Raw genomic sequence first — 8,736 nt, 5'->3', positions numbered from 1 at the left:
AGATTTAGAGGTTCAACAGAAAGACAGTTAAAAGAAAACAACATTATTAATTTGGACAGTTGCAGGCTAACAGGAGCATGAGAAAGAAGAGCTAAGAAGCGGGATCCAATTTGATCAGGGAGATTGGAAATTCACAACACCATATTCTAAGTCACATTTTTGAGCAAGCATGACACAGGTAATAACGTTTGAGAGGTCAAGACATAGATCAGGGCTAGATGTGGAACGCAGACCTCGTTGAGTTAATTTTAAATAATGATACTGAAGACAATGTACTGTCTCATTAAATAGGAACTATAGACAGAACGTAGCTCGAAAATAGGATGAGTTGCAGGACTTACAATATAAAGACGAGATCGCTGTTACTAGGAGAATTTGAAGTTTGGTAAACAAACGTTACTAGCGAATTGATGGCAGCAGCTACATTTGGTTACAAGTTTGATGTCCCAGTCTGTCACTCTCAGTGCCAGGATCCCTGAAAACTCAATCCCGAGACTCTGCCTGCAGCCATGGACGTCTACAAAACGGTGCCTGGCTTTGAGGCACCTTTGACCTTTGGCAAGGACAAAGAAAGACTATTGTTGTACTTGTAGGGGGACAAGTACACTCGGGAAGAAAAGACGACATCCTCGGGGACGAGAAAAGACAGTGAGAAGTGGAGGAACTCACAATGTTGAAGAAAAAATGGACATTTGAACAATGGACTCATTCGAGAGTGATGAATGGGTTGACTCAACAACAAAAGAACACCATCTTGAGAGGGTGAGGTGCGGCAAAAGATATGGACTTGAAATGTCCAACGACCAAATCGCACTCCGTGCTGTGGCGGTGCTGAAACTTCGTGGGGCTTGGGGTAAAGTGGAAAGGAGCTTCATTGTGCACTGGGTTTGACAGAACTGAGGAGATTTGATAAAAAATTGAATAATGCGTAGAGCTACAGAGAAACTCATCATAATCGGAGACTGAACAGATTTGGATAGGACAAATAGGCTAAAACGGTAGGAAACAAGAGCGAGATCTGATGTTTTGGCTCATCAGGCATAAGTCAAAGTCAAAGTCAAAGTCAGCTTTATTGTCAATCTCTCCACATGTCACAACACACAAAGAGACCGAAATTACGTTTTTCTCTATCCCACGGTGACGAGACACATAACACGATAGACATACATGTACGCGACACAATATAAAAACAAGAAGGCAAAAATTCTACCAATCAATAGTAAGAGTGATGAATAAATAATAAATAAACAGATAACACAATAAATAACGGAGCCAGCAAGCATAGCGCAAAAGTAAAAAACATCATAAACAAAAAGGCACAAACAATAAATAAGAGAAATAACAAATAATAAATAATAAGAGCCAGTGTGCATTCAGACAGTCCAGACAGTAAAAGTACAGGACGCTACGCAGAACGGGGGAGCGAGTTCAGGATCCTAACAGCCTGGAGCATGAAGCTGTTTGAGAGTCTGGAGGTGCGGGAGCGCAGGCTTCTGTACCTCTTCCCAGAGGGCAGAAGCTCGAACAAAGAGTGAGCGGGGTGACTCGCATCACTCACAATCGTGGTCGCCTTGCGGGTGAGATGGGAGGTGTAAATGTCCTTCAAGGAGGGGAGCGAAGCACCAGCAATCTTACCAGCAGTGTTCACTATGCGCTGCAGGGCCTTCAAGTTGTAGTCAGTGCAGCCGCCACCCCCAAAACAGCAATAATTGAGCAATTGAGTTAGATACATTTTAGAATAGGACATTTGGACTAAAGTGAATTCAGTCAAGAGGAAGCTAGGTTGCTCAATGTACCTACTCAATAAAATAGTAAATTCGTTGCACCACGGTGGAGTTTGGGTGGTCAGAATGTTGGATACGTTAAATTTTTGACTTTCACACAATCATGCATAGGAGTCGCACAAGGCGACAGTCAACAAGACAATGACTGCAGTAGGGATCACTTACGACTGCACCGACATGGAAAAGTAGAAGCAAGGGAGTTGAGTAAGGGATTATATGCGGAACAGTCCGCTATACAGTTACCAATAGGAGGTTCTATCAAAAGGAGCTACATGTGAGATGTATGGAATCCCTTTGTCTGTGTTCTGTGTTCTGTGTTCGTGCGTAATCTCTGTAAAGTTGTGTCAGGCTGTTGTCGTTTGTCTGAGCCTTGGGTGCGCGCTCGGTGTGTGTGCGTTTATGTGCACACCCTGTGTGTGTGCGAAAGTGTTAGGAAGAAGACGGCATGGATAAGGGAATCTCCTTTAAGACAGGAGGCAATAAATGGGAAAGCCCCTGTCATAAACGGTCTTTGGTTAGGAGGAATCATTAGGAAGTGCTCAAACTCTTCTTTCAAACACTCCTATCTGCCTCGTTAAAAAGGGCATTACAATTGACTACAGGAGTTGCAAAAAGCAGATGAAGAACATAGGTAGCATGATCAGGGCCCTCAGGCTGGAGGATGTGTCAAATGCAAATTTACTGCCGCCTGATCTTTCCTCCTCACAGGTCGACAACCCCATCAATCCAGGAGACTGGGTCTACATCAAGGTCATCAAAAGAAAGAACTGGGCCAGCCATGGTGGGAGGGACCATTCCAAGTCTTGCTGACTACCCCCCTCCGCAGTGAAGATTGCTGAACGACCCGGCTGGATTCACCTTAGCCAATGCAAGCTACAAGGAGTGCTGGACCCCTCATTTTGGGACGGTGGCGAAGTCTGCAAACAACGATCCCAACTCCGCTAGGCGGGGGGATGTCTCGGTGTTCCTGTCATCTTAGTAGCAACGGGGCTCCACATGCCGGGTGGATCCTCTGCTGCGTTGTGGTTGGAGCATGCTATGGTCTATGGACACATCTGAACAGACCAAGTGATAATGTTGACCGTGGGAAACGATGGTCACACGATGAGAACTTTGAGGACTGGTCATGAGACCCCAGAAACCCATACGAAACCAACGCTTGGTACTGGTATGTGAAGGTCGCTGTGAGAGCGCACACACAGGAGGGATGTTATCTGTGTTTCCAAAAACTCCCCTTGCTCCACACAAGTTCACTTGGAGGCCAGAGCAATGAATGTCACTGAAGCGAAATGTATGGCATCCATGGGAGGAGATTGATATCAACACCGTACTGTCAGTCAGTGACGCTACCCCTACCGCCCTGGACTCGCAGGAATGAATCTGGGATCAAACTATTTTGGATTAATCCCAATGTGACTGTTGGAGGACGACAGATGCCACAAGTGGCCTAAACCAGGACGCTACCTGGAATGGACTACACGTGTTTCATCCAAGAAAACAAGACCCACGGATGCATTCACGACAACTGTTCTCCAGGAGGGAACTGGATGGGAGCTTTGGACATCACCGCTGTGTGCCAGGATGGGAGAGCCATTTCAAGGTGTATGGGCTCTCCTGCCAACATGGCTGTACCATTGGACGGGTCCTACTTCATTCGGAACGGATCATGGCTTTATTTATATTTTCTTATTGATAGCATTATGGTCGCCTAAGGCAGAGGGACCGTGTGAGACTTTTCCTGCGTATTAACATCGGCCAGCAGGTTTTTAGATCACACAATAAGTTTAATCTGGAGTATTGAGGAAAGTCCTCATCTTCACTGGGAGTTGTTGCTATCATTGTTTGTTGTTTTTGTCATGTTTCACCCTACACGCTCCCCAGCCCATTCGCTGTCATCTCAGTTTTTTTTATTGATTTTTTTATTATTGTTTTTACTATTCTTCTTTATATTTTCTTACTTATGTTTTATTGATCTGGTTCACATAATCGTATGATAAAACAGGAGGGAGATGTCAGGGTTTTCCAAAACTATCTTGATCATATGATTATGTTGGAATGTATGTAACCAGTAATGAATAACCTTGGTAGATTAGTTTTATGCTTATGTTGGTGTGTAACCAGTAATAAATAACCTAGCTTGTTCCATCCTACACAATGTCGTAAAACATCCCCTGCCCTGCTAATCTAGAGGTCAAGGGCCTTTTTTACTTGTCTATTCAGTCTATGGTCACCCCCACCCTTTTTCTCTTAATAAAGATGGTCTTGTGGGAAGCGAGAGTCAGACGTCATTCGATCATTGCTGTACGCACAGTGACGAATGGACTCTCCGCCTGCAGGTGCCCAAAACGACTAACTTGTCTCCGAGTGGTTCTTGCAAAATAAGTTAGAGTGAGCACCACTCTAACATTTTGGTGCCGAAACCCGGGACCCTCATACCCACCATCTGACTGACGGAGGAAGACGTGCTGCATTGTCGACAAGCCAGCGTCCATTAGGAGGACCTGGAAAAGAAAGTCCTGGGAAGAGAACTTCTTCGCTGGGCCAGCATCTTAGGTCTGCCTTCGTCTGACAGATGTGGATTGGCGGGACCCGGCTGAACAGCGAACCAAGGAGACAAGTAAGTTAAAACCCTAAAGTTGTGTGATTGTGTTGTTGTGAAACGCGTAAAAGTGCACAGGAATAAAAATAGGCAAGACAGAGGATAAGAAGTCTTGAGGAAGGAGGGGGTGTTGTAGAGTCCCCCTCCGGATGAAGTGGCTCTTCTGGAGCAGTGGTTTTCAAAATATTTTTGTCAAATCTCACGTACCTCCGTGTACCCTGATTTGACAACCACTGTTCTAAGGGGACAACTTCGCGTTGGCAGGGCTGGGTAACTGGACGGTTGTCTTTAGTTCCCAGGGAAGGAAGGGGTGTTGTAGAGTCCCCTCTCCGGATGAAGCAGCTCTTTTTATTTTTTAAAAAGAGGACTTCGCGTTGGCAGGGCTGGGTAACTGGACGGTTGTCTTTAGTTCCCAGGGAAGGAAGGGGTGTTGTAGAGTCCCCTATCCGGATGAAGCAGCTCTTTTATTTTTAAAAGAGGACTTCGCGTTGGCAGGGATAAGAAATTTGTGTGGTTGAGAAAGTGTGATTGGTAGGATAAATTGACTAAATAGCAGTTCTAGCATTGATCCACGAAAATAATACAGGCTAGTAATTGTTCAAAGGTCAATTTAAACTTGCATTGAGGATCCTCACAGAAAAATAATAATAATAATAATAATAATAATAATAATAATAATAATAATTGTATAAACCTAAAATACCAAATTAAGATGGCAAATAAAAACAGTAGATCCCTAGCTCTTGATGGAGATGAGAAGTACATGGCGAGTAAATTTGTTAACTGTATGCAATACATGCCGAAGTGGAAGAAAAAGTATGGAGTAGAAGGGAAGTTGAAAGTTGAAGTGTGGAAGATAGTGGTTGATGTCTTGGAAGAGAGTGTGAATAGGAAGTCAGAGGGACTGAAAAAGAAAAGAAAAGAGAAAGAATTGATTTGTGCTAAAATATGGTTGAATGCTTCACAAGAGAGAAGAGAATAAATCCAAAAGACAGAAAGTTGAAAAGTGCTGCGACTATGTTTGTCAGGCCGGAAGACAATGAGGCCACAGTGCGCAGGCGCACTGTCCCGGCCACGGCTCCAGCCGCAGCTCAAGCAGAAGAGCAAGAAAGCCATTCCGCTCGTGTGCAAAACTTGTATACAACAACTATGCAGTGGGACAGGCATGCTGAAAAAGTTATCCAAAAAGGCAAATGTTCTGATGTATTTCATCTAGATGATGATAATGATCTAAATGAAGATACAACGATCTTCTTCCAAAGTTCCCAAAGGGGAGAGAAAGAGAGAGAGACCAACAAGGCCGAAGGTCACCATATAATTCAAAACCCCCATCAGATTCTGACAACTGTTGGAACTGTGGGAAACGTGGACACTGGTCAATAGAGTGTTTTAGAAGAAAAAAAACGGTGCCAGTCAAGGGGCAGAGGAAGAGGCAGAGGAAAAATCACATTTACAGCATGACAAGCTTCCTCTCCTTTGACCCCTCATGCTAATACAGAGAAAGAAGGAATAGATGCCCATATGACAGCAAAACATGTCATTGTCTGATTATTGGAACATTTTTTGGATTATTAGAGCTCCTGTCCATGCAAGAAGTATGACAATGCTGTTTGTATGCCCAACGACAAATTACCAGGGATCAAATTGTGTGTGTGCACGGAAGTTAGAATTTGCAAATCAAATGGTAAATGAATGCAACTTGAAGATAAATAAAAAAAATTGGAGTGTACTGTCCTTGTGTGCGTGGGAGGGACTGGCTCATGGTCGACCACGGGAAATGGCCAGCCTGTGGCGAATCATTGGTGCTGGGACCTGCCCTACGCGCGCGAGAGCTGTGCATGTGTGTTAAAATGATGAAAATTGGCTAAACTTTCAGTGTGAAGAAATTTGTTAGACTGTGGTCTATCCAATTTGCACCGCAGAACAGAAACGATTTGGAAAGATAAAAATGAGAGAAGGAGAGAAAAATGTGTTTGCGAGCAGGAGTTGATCCACACTGGTGCATGTTGAGTGTTGAGCCCTCATGAGAAATTTGAAGGAGAAGCGACAGAGCATGCTTTCAGGAATTGGAAGAGGCAAAATTGTGAATTTGAGACATTGCAATGCTACATTTAATGGGAATAATTGATTGATGGTGTTATAAAATTATATGCGAGCTAAATCTGAGAAATTGAGTTTGTTAAATCTAAAAGCAAAGAAAATTTCGGATTGATTTGCCAGTGGTTTTTATGAGTTGAGTTTTTTTTGGTGGATTGTTCTATCGGGAACCTTGAGTTGGGGGTGGTATATGAGTGTTGTGTGGTGAGCTTGGATGAGTTGAGACCAATGTGATGGAGAGACTCCTTTTTGGAGACTGTGTGTGAGATGCAAATGAGCATTGATGAATGATTGCCTTGAATGATGGGAAAATACAGGTTGAATGGTTGGAGCTGTTGGCGACTGCTATGGAGAATTGGTAGAGCGACTTTGCTGAAAGAGTGGTTTTGAGTAAGTTGAATGCTGGAATGAAAAACATAGCTTTTGGATTGATGATTGACTGGAGAAAAACTGGAGAACCAGTAACACATGCAGAAGATGTGTGAACTGGGAAATTGAGAAGCGTTTTGGAAAGAAAGTCAAATTAAATGATGGAATCATATGAAGTAAAGAACACATCCTCCCAAAAAGTTTGTCAAGGTGTGAGGCATGGGCGTTGCCAAGCCTCAGAAGGAGGGAGTGAATAGGACAGATAGTGGAAGATAGTTGTTAGAAAAATGTATATATATGTTATCATGCGTTCTCTAATCAATGCCTTACCGCAATATTACTGCATTATATGCTTGCTGTTTGGCCTTGCTGTTTTTATGATGTACCACGGAAGGACAGTTCCTTTCTAACAAAGACCACTTTGTTAGACAACATGCCTCATTGCTGTCTTGCACCCCAGATGAACCTCCAAGTGACCATTAAAGTCAGGGTTTCCTAACTATCTTGATCGTAGGATTAGGTTGGAATGTATATAACCAGTAATAAATAACTTAGTTTGTTGCATCCTACACAATGTCGTAAAACTTCCCTTGCTATGTTTTTACTTGAGGTCAAAGGTTTTCTCTTCTGTATCCAGTCCACTCAAACTCCTCTTCCCAGATGTCTTTATTAGTATGTAAACACCTAGTGATTTTTCCTTACGAGGCAAAGCCCACATGCTTTCCCCCTCCTTTCTTTAGGGGCTTGTCTCACACTGTGGGTAGGGCAAATCCAAATAAAAAGAGCGGGAGTGCCTACAGATATTTAGTGTGTGTAGAGATTGTATTAAGCTATCTGTACTGCACTCCTCGCGAGAAAAGACTTAATATTTCTGTCTCACTTGTGGTTTGTTTGCTGTTGCTCTTCTCTTAATAGTTATTCAGTCATTGAAATAAACCTGACAGAAATTGGGGGCTCGTCCGGGATCTCGACACGCCTTGAACGGTTGCAGCGGGCTCTTCGACGCAGGTGACAATCCTCGGCCGAGGTAAAACAAAAGCCCTTTGACGGGACTGTCTCGATCAGTCCGGCTGGACACCGGGAGGGTTGACGAGATCTTCCGAGGAAGAGAATCAGCAGACCGTGAGTAGGAATATTAATTCTATTAAATAGAAACAGTTAAATTCCGCAGGGGCGGATGTGGAGCCCCCTAGCTTTCAAGCTAGTTAAATTCTGCAGCAGGAGGGGCGGACTCCTCTGTTATTAAAAAAAAACAAAACAAAAAAACCTTGAGAATTCTAGACCCTATCAAGTACAACTAGAAACAGTTAAATTCTGCAGGGGCGGATGTGGAGCCCCCTAACGTTTTATGTTAGTTAAATTCCGCAGCAGGAGGGGCAGACTCCTCTGTTCTTAAAAAAAACGCGCGTGGTATGCTTGTGAACGGTTTGACTGAGAGTGATCTCATTTGAGCGCTCCTCTTAAATAGTAAGCGAAAGTCCCTACCCCGACATGAACTAAAATGCAAAGATTGGAAAATAATTGAAAGGCAGGATCCCAACCGATTAAAAAAAAGATTTCGATAAATGGGTTAAAAAATATAAATTTGAGGGACAACCAAATTATTAGGACTTAGAGGTGCCATAAACAAAACAACATAAATAAATCTTAAAGAAATTAAAGAAGGCATCTGATGATGTAGTGTTTTGGGAGAGAGAGAAAGAGAGAGAGAGAAAGAGAGGGAAAGAGAGAGAGCTCAGAAAGCACTGTATTGCAGGTAGGAAGATGATGAGACTGGGCCTAACAGTAGGCAGGCAAGAGAAAACCAAAATTTACAGAGTTAGAGAAGAAGGGAGAAGTCTAGAGAAAGTAGAGAAGCACGTAGAGAAAACACATGCTACAAATTCA

The sequence above is a fragment of the Syngnathus typhle genome, linkage group LG21 (assembly GCF_033458585.1).
Source record: "Syngnathus typhle isolate RoL2023-S1 ecotype Sweden linkage group LG21, RoL_Styp_1.0, whole genome shotgun sequence".
NCBI lineage: Eukaryota > Metazoa > Chordata > Actinopteri > Syngnathiformes > Syngnathidae > Syngnathus > Syngnathus typhle.
Note: the sequence above shows the minus strand (reverse complement) of the source record.